This window comes from Rhineura floridana, chromosome 5 (assembly GCF_030035675.1).
Source record: "Rhineura floridana isolate rRhiFlo1 chromosome 5, rRhiFlo1.hap2, whole genome shotgun sequence".
In the NCBI taxonomy this organism is placed as follows: domain Eukaryota; kingdom Metazoa; phylum Chordata; class Lepidosauria; order Squamata; family Rhineuridae; genus Rhineura; species Rhineura floridana.
The window spans coordinates 164,757,447-164,776,667 of NC_084484.1; the positions used below are offsets into that span (position 1 = coordinate 164,757,447).

The 19,221-nt window shown below is 43.6% G+C and overlaps 1 long non-coding RNA gene across 1 annotated transcript in view; it reads right to left on the reverse strand.

Annotated features, from left to right (window-relative positions):
* Positions 1–4,421: 4,421 nt before the first annotated feature.
* LOC133386001 (uncharacterized) overlaps positions 4,422–19,221 on the reverse strand; it is a 30,317-nt gene continuing 15,517 nt past the window's right edge. Inside the window, exon 3 of the long non-coding RNA XR_009763050.1 lies at positions 4,422–4,854. This is a non-coding gene — a long non-coding RNA (uncharacterized LOC133386001). The remainder of the gene's footprint in view (positions 4,855–19,221) is intronic.

Sequence of the window (19,221 nt, forward strand, 5' to 3'; positions counted from 1 at the left end):
TTTTTTATTTTCTTCATTTGGACAAGACTTCCATTTTCTGAAGGAAGACTTTTTGCCTCTAAGAGCTTCCTTGACTTTGCTCGTTAACCATGCTGGCATCTTCTTGGCCCTGGCGGTACCTTTTCTGATCTGCGGTATGCACTCCAGTTGAGCTTCTAATATAGTGTTTTTAAACAACTTCCAAGCATTTTCGAGTGATGTGACCCTCTGGACTTTGTTTTTCAGCTTTCTTTTTACCAATCCCCTCATTTTTGTGAACTTTCCTCTTTTGAAGTCAAATGTGACCGTGTTGGATTTTCTTGGCAATTGGCCAGTTACATGTATGTTTAATTTAATAGCACTGTGGTCACTGCTCCCAATCAGTTCAACACTTACATCTCGCACCAGGTCCCGGTCCCCACTGAGGATTAAGTCCAGGGTTGCCGTCCCTCTGGTCGGTTCCATGACCAACTGGTCTAGGGAATAGTCATTTAGAATATCTAGAAACTTTGCTTCTTTGTCATGACTGGAACACATATGCAGCCAGTCTATGTCCGGGTAGTTGAAGTCACCCATTACTACCACATTTCCTAGTTTGGATTCTTCCACAATTTCATATCTCATCTCCAGGTCTCCCTGAGCATTTTGATCAGGGGGACGATAGATCGTTCCCAGTATTAAGTCCCTCCTGGGGCATGGTATCACCACCCACAACGATTCTGTGGAGGAGTCTGCCTCTTTTGGGGTTTCGAGCTTGCTGGATTCAATGCCTTCTTTCACGTATAGAGCGACTCCGCCACCAATACGTCCTTCCCTGTCCTTCCGATATAGTTTATATCCAGGGACAACCGTATCCCACTGGTTTTCTCCATTCCACCAGGTCTCCGTTATGCTCACTATATCAATGCTCTCCTCTAAGACCAAGCACTCCAGTTCTCCCATCTTTGTTCGGAGGCTCCTAGCATTAGCGTACAGGCACTTGTAAGCAGTGTCTCTCTTCAAGTGTCTTTGGCACTTGTGGTTAGGCCTGTGGTAATTTTGCTCTTCTGAATTTATATCCAGTGCCCCTGCTCTCACAATGCCTACTTCTAGGCCTACCCCTTTTAAAATTTCATCATTTCTTTGGTTTTTATCCCAGGGGGGAGGTTTATTCCGAACCGGACCTTTCTCAGCTCCTGTCGGGTTTCCCCCCTCAGTCAGTTTAAAAGCTGCTCTGCCACCTTTTTAAGACTTTAAAGACTTTTTAAGACTTCAAGGCAACCATCCAGCCAGGCAACAACACTCGAAGATGGTGTGCAACAGGGCAAGTGAGAAGCGTAGCCTGAGGAGAGGGTATGTGGCCTTGATGGAATCCCAAGGACTGGATTTAGAGGCTTAGAGGACCTCATTTGGCCCCGGGCCCGAGGTCCTCCATCCCTGCTAGAACAGAATTATAACACTAAACCAGGGACAGAGAACCTGTGGCTCTCCAGCAGTGATGGCTCCATGTCAGAGGGGCAGTGGAATCCAGTCCGGGTTTTAGTCCAAATTTTCAAGGACCTGTCCAAGATGCTTCAGCATGGAGCCACCAGCTGCCACTGCTCTCCAGAGGTTGATGGACTCCAACTCTCTTCAGCCCCAGCCAGCATGGCCAATGCTCAGGAGCTGCACTCCAGCAACATCCAGAGGACCACAGGTTCTCCCAGTGCCACACTAAGACAAAAAAAAGCTGCGATTTGCTAAGAAGCAGAGAAAATGGAAACTGACTGCCTTCAAGTTGATTCTGACTTATGGCGACCCTTTGAATAGGGTTTTCATGGTAAGCAGTATTCAGAGGTGGTTTACCATTGCCTGAGGCTGAGAGGCAGTGACTGGCCCAAGGTCACCCAGTGAGCTTCATGGCTGTGTGGGGATTCGAACCCTGGTCTCCCAGGTCGTACTCCAACACCTTAACCACTACACCACTCTGGCTTTCAGAAGCAGATAATTGTCTCTGAAATCCCTAACACCCACCACCACAAACACTCAACATTATAGTTCCCACAGTTCCCTTGGGTGAAGGAACGATGGCTCAGTCAACACAATGCTGTAGCATAGGCATGTTCACACACTGCATAGCCGCTACTGATTTCATAATTGTCTTTTTGGCTGCGTACAGGCAGGTGAGAGCACTTGGTGAAAAAACCCTATGGATGTATATCGCAGACATCAGATACAATGTAAATGGCTTTTCTGAGCCCACAGCAACAAATGGTGTGGGTGTTCCTATAAAACGGAGACAGGGAACCATTTTCTGGGCAATCTTCTGGAGCACTACATGCCAGTGGTGGACAGGATCAGTGTCAAAAGTGGGCAGACCAACAAATGTGAATTTTACCTTTGTACAGTAGGCTACTTTCTAAACACACACTCTCTCTCTCACACACACATGCTCCATCCAGGGGTGCACGGAGCACTTTCAAGCCAGGACACATTCCAGCCAGGAAAAAGCATTCAAGGAGGGACGGGAGGGATGATGGTATGGGGAGAGAGGTGCATGGCCCGGGGACACTCTGGAGGGACACGAGAGAAAGAAAGACCCAGAGGACTGCATTTCACCTCTTTGTGGCCCTAGTGCCACTGCAAGGGTTAAATTTCAAACTGTTTTGAAGATTAGGCCCTTCCAGCCAATGTAAAATGTATAGATTTTCTCTTTGGTCTGCTTTCACACTATCTTATAAAGCAATATCTTGTACTATGTAGACAATGGGAGTTGGAGGGTTGGGGGAAAACCCAGTACAGTTTTAGGGGTGGGGAGGGAGGAGATGGGAAAATTCTGTTGCACAATCAGAAATCCTTCAACTGATAGGACACTTCCTTAGCACTAGGGTTGCCAGGCTCAGGGCCTGAGAATGATTCTGTATCTTTAAGAGAAGAGACAATTCAGCCAAGTGCAGGTGTTCTTGCAACACTGTAATGGGAAAAACCACAAGGTGAAATTCTCCTTTCCTCCTTCACAACTTTTAAAGATACAGAAGACCTCTTGGAGGCCGGGCCTGGCAACCAAGAGGTCTTTTGTATCTTTAAAAGTTGTGCGAGGGAAGGGAGAATTTCACCATGTGGTTTTTCCCATTACAGTGTTGCAAGAAAACCTGCACTTGGCTGAATTGTCTCTTCTCTTAAAGATACAGAATCATTCTCAGGCCCTGAGCCTAGCAACCCTGCTTAGCACCATATTTGCCTTGGGGGGGGGATTTGATTCAGTTTGCATTTACAGCTAAATCGACCATATTTGCCCTTTCCAAAACAATAGGAGAACTGAAACACAGTCGTCCTTTCAAAATTTGCACTTATCCAATTTTTGCAATGCAGTTCTCCAACCAAAACAATGTTTACAAAAATGCATAAACTAGGGGGAAAGTGAAAAAAATGAACATATTAGTGAAAATAACATACAAAAATGCATTATATTTGGGAAATTTGCTTTATAAAAATCTGTATTTTTAAAAAAAGTAAATTGTCTCAAATTTTAAACAACATCTTGGTTGGCGATCACTCGTGGCTGAGTAAGATTGTCTTCCAAGCTAATTTGGTTGGAAGACGCCTGTGCATGAATTTGTTTTATGTGGGGAGATCGGTGCATGACGATCACACAATCTTGACAAAAAAGACTTTGATCCAATGGCATGGGTACCACGATGATTGGAAGTCTTTTATATGCTGCAGCCTTCATCCGCCTTCACAGGCGTTGTAACATACACATTGTTATCCTCCGCCTGTTCTGCCGTTGAGGACATTATTGGATCATTCTTTGTCTGGTTCCTCTCCCTTGACCTTACCGCCATGAGTGACCCTGCTGGGAGTACATGACTCCCGATGGCATCGCTCACAGGATTCATTGGAACACGCAACCCCACTCTGACGAATTTAGTGTTGCCCACTTATGTCAAAATAAATTTGTTAGACTTTAAGATGCCACCAGATCGCTGTTTGGGCTACAACAAACTAGAGAATGTGGTGAATTCCAAGCCAGGCTTGGAAACTAACTTTGGGGTCTTGTAAATGTTCACCTCCTATGGGAGGCCAGCTTTTAAAATCTGAGCTAAGAAGAATTCTTGGCTTTCCCTCTCCACCTGTCTGCTAAATTTGCCAAAGGCTTGTAATAATTTGAACCAGCAGGTGGCAGCACAAGCGAAGAAACTGAGCGCTTTGCATTATATGAAGTGATCACTTTTTGTCTCACATGAAATGGGGGGGAATGAAAAATGCACAGAGTGTGATGTTTATAGATAGCTTCTCTGTGATAAAAGTTGTAAAAAAGTTATAATAATTCAGTACAGTTTTAAATAGCAACATTAATCCTCCAACCACCGTCCCAGCATTTCAGTACTTTCTGATATTTTAAAATTTAACTTAATTTAATTTTAGAATTTCTCCACAAGGTCCAAACAACACAATAATACTGTACAGTATTAAAAACCAGTGAAAAGAATTTTCATCAAAGAACATACCAGAGAAAATATAAAAAATAAATCAGAAAAATAGGATATCAAATGTCAAAGGCCCGGATAAAGAGGTGTGTCTTCAGCATAGGCAAAGAGTATATAATGAAGCCACCAGACACACCTCTGAATACCAAGATCTCTCCTGCTCCCTCCCCGCTGCTCTGTAAAACCCTATAGAATGCTGAAAGAGTACAAAAACCCAAAGAAGCACCCCCAAACCAAATTTCACAGTGTTTAAACATTTTGGATTTTAGATCCATAACAAAATGTTGCCATGTGGAACACTTCTGTTCAGGTTCGCAGCTAGCCATGCTCTCTTGCAGGATACTCCAGTCCATTTTCCCCCATGCTCCTGTTCAGGGTTCCAGCCAGCCATGCCCCCATCCAGAATGATTCATTCTGCTATGAGTTCCTAGGGTAGATTACAGTACAAAATCATACAATGATAAAAACAAGTAAAACTGTTCCAAACAAAAGCAAAACGGTATAGATTAAACAAAAAGGGGAGGTCCCTCAAAAAAACCCCAACCCTTAACTGTCTAAGATCAGAGTAAAGAGGAGCATTTTCAGCATACAGCAAAATATGCTAGACACGCATCTGGGGGAAGGGAATTTCACAGTTTAACGGTCGCCACAGAAAATGACCTCTTTCCACAATTCCCAAAGTGGTTTAACAATCAATCCTTCTTCCCAGGGAACTCTGGGAACTGTAACTCTGTGAGGGCAATAGGGGTCTCCTAAACAACTCTCATCACCCTTAACAAACTACAGCTCCCAGGATTATTTGGGGGAAACCATGACGATTTAAGTCATATGATAATGCTTTAAAAGTAGGAGACCTGCAGATACCATCTTATCAGGAGGTCCGTTCTGCACAACATAGGAAACGGACCTTTAGTGTGGCGGCACCTACCCTGTGGAATTCCCTCCCCTTAAATATTAGACAGGCACCATCTCTGTTATCTTTTTGGCACCTATTGAAGACCTTCCTCTTCCAACAAGCTTTAAAGTTGAGACCTTGTCCCAGGCTGCCTCTGTGCTGGAATAGCTTTTTAATATTTTTTAAACTTTTTTTAAAAAACAATGTTATTAACCTTTTTCAAACATGTCTTGAAAGTTTTAAAAAAATGTTTTTAAAGATGTTTTGTTTTAATGTATTTTAAAGTTTGTTTTTATGATGTTTTAAAGTGTTTTTAGTGCTTTTGTTTGCCGCCCTGGGCTCCTGCTAGAAAGAAGGGTGGGATATAAATCAAACAAATAAATAAATAAATGTATAGTGCAGATGGGGCCTATGCCATTAAGATCTCCTTGTAAATGCCTCACAGCCCCAAAGGCATCTGGATAACTGACATTCTTTTAGGAGTGGAGATGAAAACCATAGTTTGTTTTTGCTAATTACCTCAAACATGAAATATTGAAGTTATAATTGTTAGCATCTCTGAGTTATGGTGATCTGCATCTCTGTAACAATTCTAGAGCAGTTTATTGGGATTGGTTTCAGGAATTTGTCCGTAGGCATGCGATGTAGCAGAAGCGAGTCTGGTTAATACTTGGATGGGGCATGGGGGGGGGGGGGAACTGGGAACTTTTCAAACACTGCCTCGAACTGCTCGGAAAGACTGGATCTAAGACAGTAACACAGAGGCTACTGCTGCACCTGATCTAATACAAATTATTATACAAATAGTCCCAAAACAAAGTATTCTACCTTATGGTGCAATTCAAAAAACAGGGTTTATGCTGGAAGGATAGAAGGTAGGCTGGGGGCATTCATTTTTTTGTTTCTTAAAATCAACAACCCTGTTCTCCTCCCACTGGAATCAATGAGAGGAGAAATAACTTATGATGCCTCCAGACTGGAATAGTTAATCTCCTGTTCTTGGGATGTGTGTCAGCGGAATGAGATCCAGTGGCTCCACGTCTTTTCCCAGAATGCCCTTGACCCCCCCTCCCCAAATCTCCTCTTAACCCTCTCTGACATCAGAGTGCCAATGTTTTTATTATGGATTTATTTTTCATTGCATTTGTATCCCGCCTTTCCTCCAAGGAGCTCAAGGTGTCGCTCTGGGCTTCTGCTGGGAGGAAGGGCGGGATAACAACAACAACAATAACAACAACAACAACAAATGGTTCTCCTCCTCTCCAGTTTTACCCTCACAATTACCCTGTGAGGTTGGTTAGGCTGACCAGTAGTGACTGGCCCAAGGTCATCCAGGGAGCTTCATGGCTGAGCGGGGATTTGAACCCTGGTCTTCCAGGTCCTAGTCAGGTACTCTAACCTCTGCACCACATTGGTAGAGGCATCAGCTGTGGACCTCTCTACAGCATCAAGGAAGAGGCATTTGGTGTCAGACCTTTTTCTGTTAAGAAAATTGTTTCTCTGCCTTAGGAACACAGGAAGCTGTTTTATACCCAGACAGACAACTGGTCCATCTAGCCCAGTTTTGTCTACACTGACTGGCAGTAGCTGCCCAAGGTTTCAAGCAAGGGTCTCTCCCAGCCCTATCTGGAGATGCCAGGGATTGAACCTGGGACCTTCTGCATGCAAGGCAGATGCTCTAGTACTGGACTAGGGCTCCTCCCTTTAAGGCAAGGGTGGGGAACCTCTGGCCTGCAAATCAATATTGGCTTGCTGGTGGTGTCCAATTTGGCCCACAAGGTCATGTCCCCCAAACCATGCCCACCTGCTCATTAGCTGATCATTGGTGACATCAGCTGATGGGTGAAAGAACAAGGGTTTAATCCTGCATTGGCTGTGTGCCCTGTTTCCAAAGCAGGGAGCAGGATGGCACAGCCAAGGCAGCAGGATTTCATCCCTGCTCATTAGCTGATGGGTGAGGCAGGGCCAGCTCCAGGAATGCTAGGGCCCTTGGGCATCAGCTTGCCCTGGCCCCTGGTGTGTGTGTGTGTGTGCGCACGCGCACGTGCGGCACCCCCCAACCCCCACCTACCTGTCTCCTGTCTTTTACCATTGCCCTTAACGAAGATGGCGGCTGCGGTTTCCCTAAGGGGATGACGCCTCCGCCACCATCTTTGTTGATGGCACGTGCATGTGCTATGCGTGCGCATCTCTGCCATCAACTAAGATGGCGGCAGGGGCTTCAGTACCTTAGGAAACCGTGGCCGCCATCTTCATTAAGGACAATAGTAAAAGATAGCAGACAGGTAGGTGGAGGGGTGTGGGGGGCATGGGGGCCCCACGGATTGTGGAAGGGAAGCAGAGGGGCGGCTGAGGGCCCCCCTGTAGCTCTGGGGCCCTGGCCGGCCTTTAGAACCGGCCCTGGGGTGAGGATTCAAGCCCTTTGCAAAAGTGCTCTTTGAAGCAGCTGTGAGTGCGTGGGCAAGCCAATAGAAACTGTACAATGCACACATCTTTCTCTTCCCTACATACCCGCCTGCTAAAGGAGAAGCAGTGAGCCTCCTTCAAAGAGTGCTTTGCCAAAGCACTTTGAGAGTGTCCCAACACTCTCATTTGACCCTCTGGAGCCTCAAACAGAAGTGGGGAGGCTATCTGAAAGCCCTCTGCATTGACATTTAAGGAAGAAGATGGGGGGGGAGCTGCTTCAAAAAGTGCTTTTGCAAAGCTCTTTAAGAGAGTCATCACGCTTCCGTCTGAGCCTCTGGCTGATGGATGAGACCTGAGTGAGCTTCCTTTTTTCTCTGCAGTCTCAGGGTAGCTGGGAGTTGGACCTGAGCATTTTTTCTGATGGTGGTGGCACTGGGAAAGAGCAAGATTCCTGTAGCTGCTCCTTCTCCTCTTGGTCAACGGATGAGGCCAGGCTGGTCTTTTCTTTCTCCCAAGAAATCAGCGTTCCAAGGGATTCTTAGGAATTCTAAGGCTGCAGTCCTAACCTCATTTACCTGGGGAGGAAGCCCTACCGAATTCAGTAGGACTTATGTCTGAGTAGGGATGGGCAAAATTCAGAGAAGTGAAATTTCAAAGGATGGCTATGTTTCGGTTCACATATTGTTTTGGAAAGTGCAAATTTGATAGGTTCTCTTTTAAATGTAAACCAAATCAAATTTCTGTCCCATCCTTACTTCTGAGTAGACCTGGTTAGGATTGCACTGTTAAACCTCTCCACCAGCTGAGACTCAGTAATTCATAGTATCACTTTTACAGTGCCATTCTCTGCACGCTTGTTCAAAGTCTCGCTGTGTTCAGCGGGGCTTACTTTCTAGGGAGTGTATTCAGCACTACAGCCTCATTTCTAGTTGAGGAATGAACCAAGCAATCCAGAATGAATTTGAAGGCATTAAAAAAAAAAAAAACCCTCCAGAAGCTATTTATGGAGCACTAAAAACAGGAATGTGTTTTCGAATTGCCATTTTGAATTATATCATGTAGTGGAGATCTGTACCTCTTCATCTGAGTCCGGAGTGTAGATATTTTTATTCTGCAAGGTTGAAAAGGGCAGGGAATTGGGGGAAAATTAATTGCACTTAGATTTTATTCTAAAAAGTTCAAAGGGACAGAGTAAAATGTGAAATGTGCTCAGATTTTTATAGCAAGCTAACCCAATCCCCTTATGCACATAGCGGCCCATCATTCTTTCTATTCCCAACATTCAGGCTGCGAATGATCTTGCTTCTGTAGCCAAAACAGCCAGTGGTGGCTAGTGCCTATTGGGACTGGTGGGGCAGAAGGCAGGGAGCCCAACAGTAGGTGGAGCCAGAGCCAATGACAGATGAAGCCAACTAATTCTAGTTTTGTCTCCATGCTCTTCCCTGATGAGTTCTACAAGGACAACACTGGGATTATGAAGGAGGAGGAAGCCTTGGCCTGGCTGTAAGTAGGCAGGCAGGTAGAAGCTGGCTGAGGGAGACTGGCCCTAACGGTCCAGCTTCCACTGAAAACAGCACCACTCGCACATAACACAAATTTGCCGAAGTAGAAAAACCTTATAGCATGTAAGTGTTAACACCACAAACATGCACTCATAGAATCATGGAATAGTAGAGTTCGGAGGGGCCTATAAGGCCATCGAGTCCAACCGCCTGTTCAATGCCGGAATCCAAGTTAAAGTATACCCAACAAATGGCTGTCCACCTGCCCCTTAAATGCCTCCAGTGTTGGAGGCACGTGGCATGGCTAATTCATTATTGCCCTCCAGCGCATATCTATGTTATGTTTATGATCATATGACTGCCCTTCATACATTACTTCACAGTTTACTTTGAGTGTAACTGTAGCAGACACAGACACTATGTTCATCAGTCTTTTCCAACCTGGCGCCCTCCACATGTTTTGGACTACAACTCCCATCATTCCTGGCTAGCATGACCAATGATCTGGGATGATGGGCGTTGTAGTCCACTGTTCCTCAACCTTGGGTCCCCAGATGTTGTTGTACTACAACTCCCATCAACCCCAGGCAGCTTAGCCAATTGCCAAGGATGATGTGAACTGTACTCCAACAGCCTCTGGGGACTCAAGGTTGAAGAACAGTGTTGTAGTCTAATAACACCTGGATGGCCACAGCTTCCCCAGCCTGGCTGAAAACAATATCGAACAAAGGTTTCAAAAACTAGTTTTTTAAAAAATGACTATATAAAATCCTTTGCTTATGAAGAGCTTATTTCTTGTAGTGTTCTTTTCATGCCCCTGAAGGATGTGCAAGGCAAATAACATCTTTTCCTTAGAGCGCTTGCCAATCATAAGCCCTAGACCAGAGATGACCCCTTTATTTTCTTCCCTTAATTCCCTATGGAAATGAAGTCATAGCATCTTCCAGCCAGACTTTGCCCTCCTCTTCCAGATATAAATTAGAGAAAGAAAGGCCAAAGCCTGCAGGTTGATGATGTGTTGAAACCACCACGCAATGACTTTGCACAAAAAAGACCTTAAAGAGGTTTATAAATACAGTCTGGGATATTAATCATCTCAAGGTATGAGGCCATTTCTAAAAACAATGATGGGATCAAGGGTGTAGTCATCCAGGGTGGGGATCGTAGACCCATTACTTTTTTGGGAACAGGGCCCCAGCCAGGTCCCTATGTTTGAGCCAATCAGCGTGAAAGGGAAGCGTGTTAGCCACTGAGAAGAGTCTTGTCCTTTTGTGCTGATTGGAGCCAATCCTAGTGAAAAGAGGTGAGCCAGCCACTGAGAAGATTGACTCCTAGGGAGGTCTGTTGCAGTGGAGTGTGGACTCGCCAGAGGACAGGGAGAGCGAGGGAGAAGAGGGAAAGTGGAAAAGGGGTGTGGCTGTGAGGGGGCATGGCTTGACTGCCATGAAGGGGCCCTGAATTTGCCACTACACTACTGGATGGGAACATGAAAGAAAGATTTTTTATATAAAAAAAATATGTTGAGTGGTGTGTGTGTGTGTGTGTGTGTTGAACAAAAAAAAAACACTCTCCCTTGGGGGGAAGTGGAAAAACAGCCTCTTGGAAAAAAATTAAAGTTATCAACAAAGATGGGTAAAAAAACAGAGGAAAAAAGCAGGAGAAAGAACCAGACAGAGCAATCCAACTTGCTGGAGGCCGGCAGGAACGAAGCTGGTGGAGGCGGATGGCAGAAGGGGCCAGCACATCCAGCTGCCTCTTGGAGGGGAGGATGCTGGCTGCGCCGGCAGGTTGTGGTGCCACCCCTTTTCCCAGCATACCAGCTGCTGTGAGGGAGGGAGCTGAACGGACCTGGACATCGCATAAATCCCCCTGCTCGGCCCCTCCTCTGACATGCCCCCAGAATGCTCCTTTTGCAGGCCTTCTGCCAGTTCCACCGGCTCACCTTATGCAAGGCTGGGCTTTCCTGGTGGGCTTCTGGCTGAATCGGGATGACAGACTTATGCTGGTGTAGCCAGGCTGAGCTGGGACCCAGATGACTCAGCTGGAGGTCCATGATATCCAACTGACCTCAGCCCAGTGTAAAGGCAAGTTGAATTAAGCCCTTATTTGTTTTATTCTAGTGCATTTATATCCCGCTCTTCCTTCAAAGTGCTCAGGGCAGCTTATTTATTAATTAAAAGATTTATAAACTGCCTCACAGGGCCACCCTCACAAGGCAGTGTACGAAATACAGATATCTTAACAATATCTTTAAAAACATCATCAGGTTAAAAGTCTACATTACACCTCTTTAAAAAAAGGGGAGTAAAACTTCATCAACAAGCAAGGCTTCGTCACATTCGTTATGTTGGGAATGAAATGTTTTGACCCAGGAAGACTATTGATGCTGCTGCTGATAATAATAATAACAATAGCAGCTTTTAAAAATATGTCTTGAGAAGGCATCTTTTTTCTTAGGAGCGCTTAGTGGAAAACTTGTTATCACGAGCAATGACAAATGTATTGCCTTAATAAACAGAGCTTATCCAATTCTATAGCTTGCCAAGTGCACAATTTTGCATCTCGAAAGATTTCAATCTCATTGTGTGTGTGTTTGTTTTTTAAAAAAACCTGGAGACTGCCATTGCTAAAATTATCCACGCTGGGAAAATTCATGTTTCTTATTTAGATCTGGGCAGCTAAGGAGATGTTTTCTGTGCAACTGGCCTATTTTTCCCCCCATGGTCTTTGACCCTTTCTACTAGCTTTCTGTAAAAGGGTGAAGAAGTGTAGCTAACCACAGATTTTTTTTTCTTAAGAAAAAGATAAATCATGAGAATAAAAAATATTTTTTCTTAAGAAAACAATAGAACATGAGAATTAGTAAAATGTTAGTATTTTTTTTATCAGAATGATGCCCCAGGAGATTAAAGGAGCAATCCTATATGCAGTTTATGCTAGGACTGGAGATACAGAAGAACCAGCATGGCGTAATGGTTAGAGCAGCCTTTCCCAATCAGCGTGCCTCCAGATGTTGTTGGACCACAACTCCCATCAGCCTCAGCCAGCATTGCCAATGGTCAGGAAAGATGGGAATTGTGGTCCAACAACATCTGGAGGCACACTGGTTGGGAAAGGCTGGGTTAGAGTGCTGGACTAGGACCTGGAAGACCAGTGTTCAAATCCCCACTCAGTCATGAACCTCGCTGGGTGACCTTGGGCCAATCACTCTCTCTTTCTCTCAGCCTAACCTCCCTCACAGGGTTGTTGTGAGAATAAAATGAGAATGAGAAGCATGCTTGCCACCTTGAGCTCCTTGGTGGAAAGGTGGGATATAAATGTAAATAAAATAAAATACATTACAACAGAGGAACAGCTGCCGTGTCCAATGTGTGCTCATTTCAGGAACTCCTGAGCACAGTCGAGTGGGTGGGAGTGCCCACTTGCCCAATTGTTTTGGGACCTGCCTTTGGCAAAAGGCTGGGACATTTTGAAACGCATAGATCTGAAATGCCACTGCCAGTCAGTGTGGACAATACTGAGCTAGATGGACCCATGGTCTGACTCAGTATAAGACAGCTTGCATTCACTAGAAAAGACAATAATTCTGGGGAAAACAGAAGGGAGTAGAAAAAGAGGAAGGCCAAACAAGAGATGGATTGATTCCATAAAGGAAGCCACAGACCTGACTTTATAGGATCTGAACAGGGTGGTTCATGACAGATGCTCTTGGAGGTCACTGATTCATAGGGTCGCCATAAGTCAAAATTGACTTGAAGGCACATAACTACAACCTATGTTCCTAATCATCTCCCAAGGATCCCCCCCCATTTTTTCTGGTTTTAAGAAGAGGCTGAAAGAGTGGGTCAAACCAGTTGAGCAAGATTAAATTGGCAACAGGTTGCCTTTTGTTGGTAGGATGAGTCTGAAAGGTTGGCCTTTGTGGGGAACGATGTCATCAAGCTGCTGTGAGGAAGTTGCAGGATTTTAAAGACTGAGTTCAGACTGGGATTGGAAAAGGCATGCAGAGAACCGAGTTGCTCTCTAGAAGAGCCCTATGATGCTGGTAGCCTTTCTAGAAACCTAAAGGGGAAGACGTTATCTGCTAGAGAGTGCACAGAATGAGCCTTCCACTTAGGTATGTGTATAAATAAACCATAGGTTAAAAATTTTTCATAAGCCTTCTGTGACCTCAGTCCACAGGAAAGTGAACTCTCGGTGAACACTGCATCCCTGAAACTTTTCACTGCTCAGAAGTGGGGTGCATGTGTGTAACAGTACTGTAGTTCATTCATGGTCTGCAGATTTCCTCCTTTTCAAACTGACCTTTGAATTCCTGGTTTCATTGTTTGTTGCTTTATTGGTTTAATTGTTTATTTGGTTTACTGTCCACCCTCTTTTTTGGCTTTATTGTGCTCTCTGACAAGTTTTTTTTAGACAAACTTGACAATTAAAAAAAGAGAAGCTTTCGTTGATACAGAATCTTTTTTTCTTTCACAGAGTAAACACAATCCTGGCTTTCCCCCTTCCTTGGGGAATAGGAAAGTATTGATGCCGCTTTACGCGGACGATATGATCCTACTATCCATCACATGAAAGGGCCTAAGGAGACTGTTGACGAGTTTAAGTACTTACTGTCTAAAAGAAAAACTTCAGATAAATTACAACAAAACTAAGGTTATGGTCTTTGGGAAAAAGCCCCTCAACCTCAAGTGGTCTGTTGGTGGACACCCAATTGAACAGTGCCGTTCATTTAAATATCTGGGCATTTATTTCCAGGACACTCTTTCCTGGAAAAGGCAGTTTGCGCACATCAAATCTGTTGCGCTGAGATGCACCGGGGCTATCCTCAGATTTTATAGGACAGTGGGCGGCAACCTCATTGCCCCGGCATTGAAAGTCTTCATAAATAAAACTCTTTCCCAGATCTTATATGGGGCAGCTGTTTGGGGTTGGGAGGATTCCCACCTTGCCAATCTTGAAATTATCCAAAACAACTTTTTGAAAAAGTTGCTGCAACTCCCCATTGGCACACCTGCGGCGCTGCTTCGTGCCAAGGTAGGTCTTCCCCCAGTTAGGGCCCGGGTCCACTGTGCCCTACTTACATTCTGGGGAACTATAACAAAGACATCATCAAAGGTAGTTGTGCAAGCCTGCTACCACTCGGCCGCTGTTGACAAGAACTGGGTTTCCAGACTCACAAACATTTATCAGCAGTACCATATATCACCCCAGAGCCTGACCCCATTTAACAGAATTAAGCTACGGGAAGCAATCTATGGACATTGTTCATGGATGGATAGACTTGTAATCACTAATACACTGCACTGGCTTCCAATTTGCTTCCGGGCCAGATTCAAAGTGCTGGTTTTGACCTATAAAGCCTTATATGGTGCAGGACCACAATATCTGTTGGAACGCCTCTCCCGATACGAACCTGCCCGTACACTGCGTTCTACATCGAAGGCCCTCCTCTGAGTTCCGACTCATAGAGAAGCTCAGAGGGTGGTAACAAGAACTAGGGCCTTCTCAGTGGTGGCCCCCGAACTGTGGAACAGTCTCCCCGATGAGGTGCGCTTGGCGCCGACATTGTTATCCTTTCGGCGCCAAGTTAAAACCTTCCTCTTTTCTGAGGCTTTTTAATCTAACTTACTTCAGTTTTAAGATGTGTTGTAATTGTTTTTAGCTTTTTGTATTTTTTGTATTTTTGTTGTATGTTATCATTGGATTTTATTGTATATATTTGTATTGCTTTGTTGTACACCGCCCAGAGAGCTATGCTAGTGGGGCGGTATAAAAATGTAATAAATAAAAATGTAATAAATAAATAAATAATACAAAATTCTCCAAATGGTATGGTATATTCAAGCACGATCATAAACGGGTGAAATACCTGACTTACCCTATACCAGCCCTGTTGAGACAAGCTTTCACCGCACTCAGATTCCAGTCGATGCCGAGTGCGGTACTGCTAGGTCGCTACCGCCAGACACCCTGGGAGCAACGACTGTGTATCTGTGGATCATCTGCGGTGGAAGATTTACCTCACTACCTGCTGGAATGCCCTTTATATTTACATCCCAGGACCAAATTCTTAAGTGAACTGGTAACTCATCAGGGATATTCTCAACAAATACACCTCATCCCGTTTCTTTTATCAGACAATGATTTTAGGATCACCTATAGGGTTGCCCAGTTTGCCCTAGCGGCACAAAAACTCCGAGCCAAACGCGCTGCTGAATCGGAGCTTGACAAGGGGTGACAGTATACATATAAGTCACTACTTAGTTACTGGATTTTATTGAATGTAGTGCAAGGCCTGTTGCCCTCACTCACGGCAATCACTTACGTGTGCCAAATATTTTATTGTTTTAATGATGTGTGATGTTTTTCTTTTCTTTTTCTTTTCATTTTCTATGTTGCGACGGCTTATGGCTATGCAAATAAATTTCTATCTACCTACCACAACCCTGGCTTATGCTCTCCATTAATGAGCAAGGAATGTTCAATGATTTAGGGACCCCAGCACTGCTGAGATGGAAAGAAACGGGCCAGCCCGTAAGTGATGCTTGATTAACCTGCCAACTTGTATCTCTGAAAGCTCTTTGCTCTGAGGGTGAGTACATACCAGAAAGACACAACTAGTCTGGATATTAGCAGACTGACGTCAGATGATGCAGCAGCGTACAGTGTTGTGAAAAGTAGGAATTTGCTTCCTTTTTACATGAAAGCTACACTTTGCAAACTTCAAAAGAAAATGCCACTTTTGTTTATAATGTTGGAGGAATGGAACATTCCTGCTCCGCTAATTCCTATGTCATGTGTGGGCTGTCTTCACATGGACATATTTCCCTTGATGATAAAACATCAGCTTGTACCATTCTCTGAAATCTATTTAAAGAGGTTCTCAGGAATAAAGGTCACAGGTTTTGAAACAGGAAACAGAGAGGCATGCTGTGGGAAATATCTGTACTGTACATGGCTTGAAAATATCAACATACTATTAAAATAAACCACATTCGGGAACCATTAAGAAATGTACTTATTTGTTGTATCCATCAGGCAAATAGAGCTGGGCCGGAAGACACAAGAAAGTATTTGTTCATACAGTGTATGTCTAGTTTCCTCTTTGGTTGTATTCCAATGGGCGTTAGAACGTGGGTCTTCCACGCTGCTTTTAATGGAATGAGGTTGTTGGTCTGTAATTTTACCTGCTGCTGCTTTTATCTATAGCAAGGATAGCCAATGTGGTGTCTTCCAGATGTTGTTAGACTTCAGCTCCCATTAGCCACCTCCCCAATGATCAGGAGATGATGGGAGTAATAGCCCAGAAGCATCTGGAGGATACCACGTGGCTACCCTTGATCTTTGATGTTGGATTTGATGGTTTAATGATATTAAATCAGAGGTGGGCAACTTCCAGCCCATGGGCCAAATTTGGCCTGTGTGAGATGCTGTTTCAGACATGCCACACCCACCTGCCCTACACCTGATGTCATATATTTTTATTATTATTATTATTCATAGAATGAAACAAACAAAAAAAGATAACAAACATCATTTTTGATACATTGGAAGAGAGATGTAATAAACTTATGAATATCTCATTTAAAATACAGTTTCATATTGGTAAATTAATTAACAGAAATAAAATTACCAAGCATTCAGTGAACCATATGGGTCTAGCTGTAGATGAGAGACGGTCATGTAAACCATATTTATTTGCATATTCAATAAATAACCACCATGTAGCAATATATAAATCAGATTTAGTGTTCTCTTGTAAACAATGTAAATTATGGGTAATTTTGTCTAGTAAGGCCAAATTCCATATATTTCTGTACCATGTCATTTTTTCCAGATTTTCTAATGTTTTCCAATTTTGCACCACCGTTTGGCGAGCTGCCAGTAATAGTTTAGAGATCAATAATTTAGATTTCAATTTAGCATTTTCTCCTCTAAACACTAATAAAAGAAATAATTCCAGAGTGAATATAATATTCTCTTTTATAATATTTATAAGTTCTTTATGAACCACACTCCAAAATGGGGCAATTTTAAGACATGTCCACCAGGAATGAAAACATCCATGCCAACAAAGTGGGCTCATATTAGAAGATATATATGACAAACGAGTTGGAGTTAAATACCATCTATGTAGTATTTTAAGATTAATTTCTTTATGGGTAGCGGATATAGATTTATTATATTTAAATGAACAAATATATTTCCATTCCATATTATTTAATTCAAAACCTAAATCCTGTTCCCATTGAGATTTAAGCCCTAAATTGTCCCATTTGTAAATCTAATAATATTTTATAAAATGCTGACACAATACCTTTCCCTCTAAACCCCAATGATAACATTGAGCGTTCAAATCCAGTAAGTGGGCGAGTGGCATACCTTTTGATTTCAGGGTCTTTAAGAATATGAGTCAGTTGAAGTATATGACGCCATCCCAATTTTAAGTTCGGAATGTTTGCTCTGAGTTGGTCCCATGTAATTGGACAATCTTGTATGAAAAAATCTTTAAACATGAAGTAACCATACTGTTCCCATTTTGCAATGCATTTCTTAAGTGTCTCATCTTTAATACTAGGATAGGATTGCAATGGAGTTAATGGAGAGTATATTGATCAGATTTTTTGATTGCCAATTTTTCCACACTTGATGTCATATATGATGTCATATATGATGTCAGGTATGGGGCAGGTAAGGGCAGGGCTTGGCCAAAAAGGGCTTTGCAGGAACACAGAGCTCCTTTGCAAGAGCTCAATAATCAGCTGATGGTCAGACATTTGGAAAGCACTGTGTAAAGCACTTTGCACACCCTGAGCTCAGCATTTTGCAAGTGCCAAACAAAAGGCTAGAAAAGCTTTCTGGATGCTTCCTAAATGCCTGACAATCCTGAACCAGCCTTTTGAACTATCTCCCCTCCCGCAAGCCAATTTTGACAGGTGTCAATCGTCATCTGATGGTTGGCAGGTGGGTGGTCCTGCCCACCTGTCAAAGTAATTGTTATTATTAACTTAATTTATATCCTGCCCTTCCTTCCAAAGGCCCAGAGCTGGGGAAAGATAACAGAACAGTCTGGACCACCAGACCAAAAAAGTTCCTCACCCTGTTTGAAATCTTACTTTTTAATTTTTTTAATGATTTGAACTATGAATTGCCTTGAGAGGGCTTGTGCCCCAAAGGTAGTATAAAAATATCTAAATAAATAAAATTTAAGAAATTATGGAATTCACTGCCACAAGATGTGGTGATGGTCAATGTGATCCTATGTACAGTTAACTTGATTCGTTAGACACAATGGGACTTGCTGTTGAGAGACATGTATAGCAGGGTTGTGGAAAATTTTCAGCCAGAGGGCTGCATCCCTTTTGGGGCCACATGCCATTGTTAGGTGGGGCCAGAGGTGTAAGTGCTGTCCATAAGCCTTGTCCAGAATCTCCAGTTGGAGAAGAATGCAGCAGCTAGACTGCTGATGGGGGCAAACGGTTGACAGCATGTGACATGTTGCTAAAACATCTGCACTGGCTTTCCATAAGCCACCAGGCCAGGTTCAAGTTCTTTTGTTGATATACAAAGCCCCGAACAATTTGTGTCCAGAATACCTTAAGGACTGCTTGAGCTCTTACATCCCAGCCTGATCACTGAGATTATCTGGAGGACTTTGGATTTACACCACCTGCGCTCCAGCAGTCGATGCTCCTCTTTCATTGTATGCAGCTCACTAGAGTACCAAAGCAACCTATGTGCTCCACAGCAATGGTGACGGCAAGTCTATGGCTCTATGCATCTCACGATTTCACAGTGAGACAACAGCCAACACTGTTATCTTTTTCGGCACCAGGTCAAGACTTTCCTCTTCTCCCAGGGATTTTAGCATGTGTTTGTAAATTGCTTTTTAAAAATGTGTTTTTAAATTTGTATATTTGTTTTTAATGTTTTTAATTGTTGTAATCCGCCCAGAGAGCTTCAGCTATGGGGCAGTATACAAATGCAA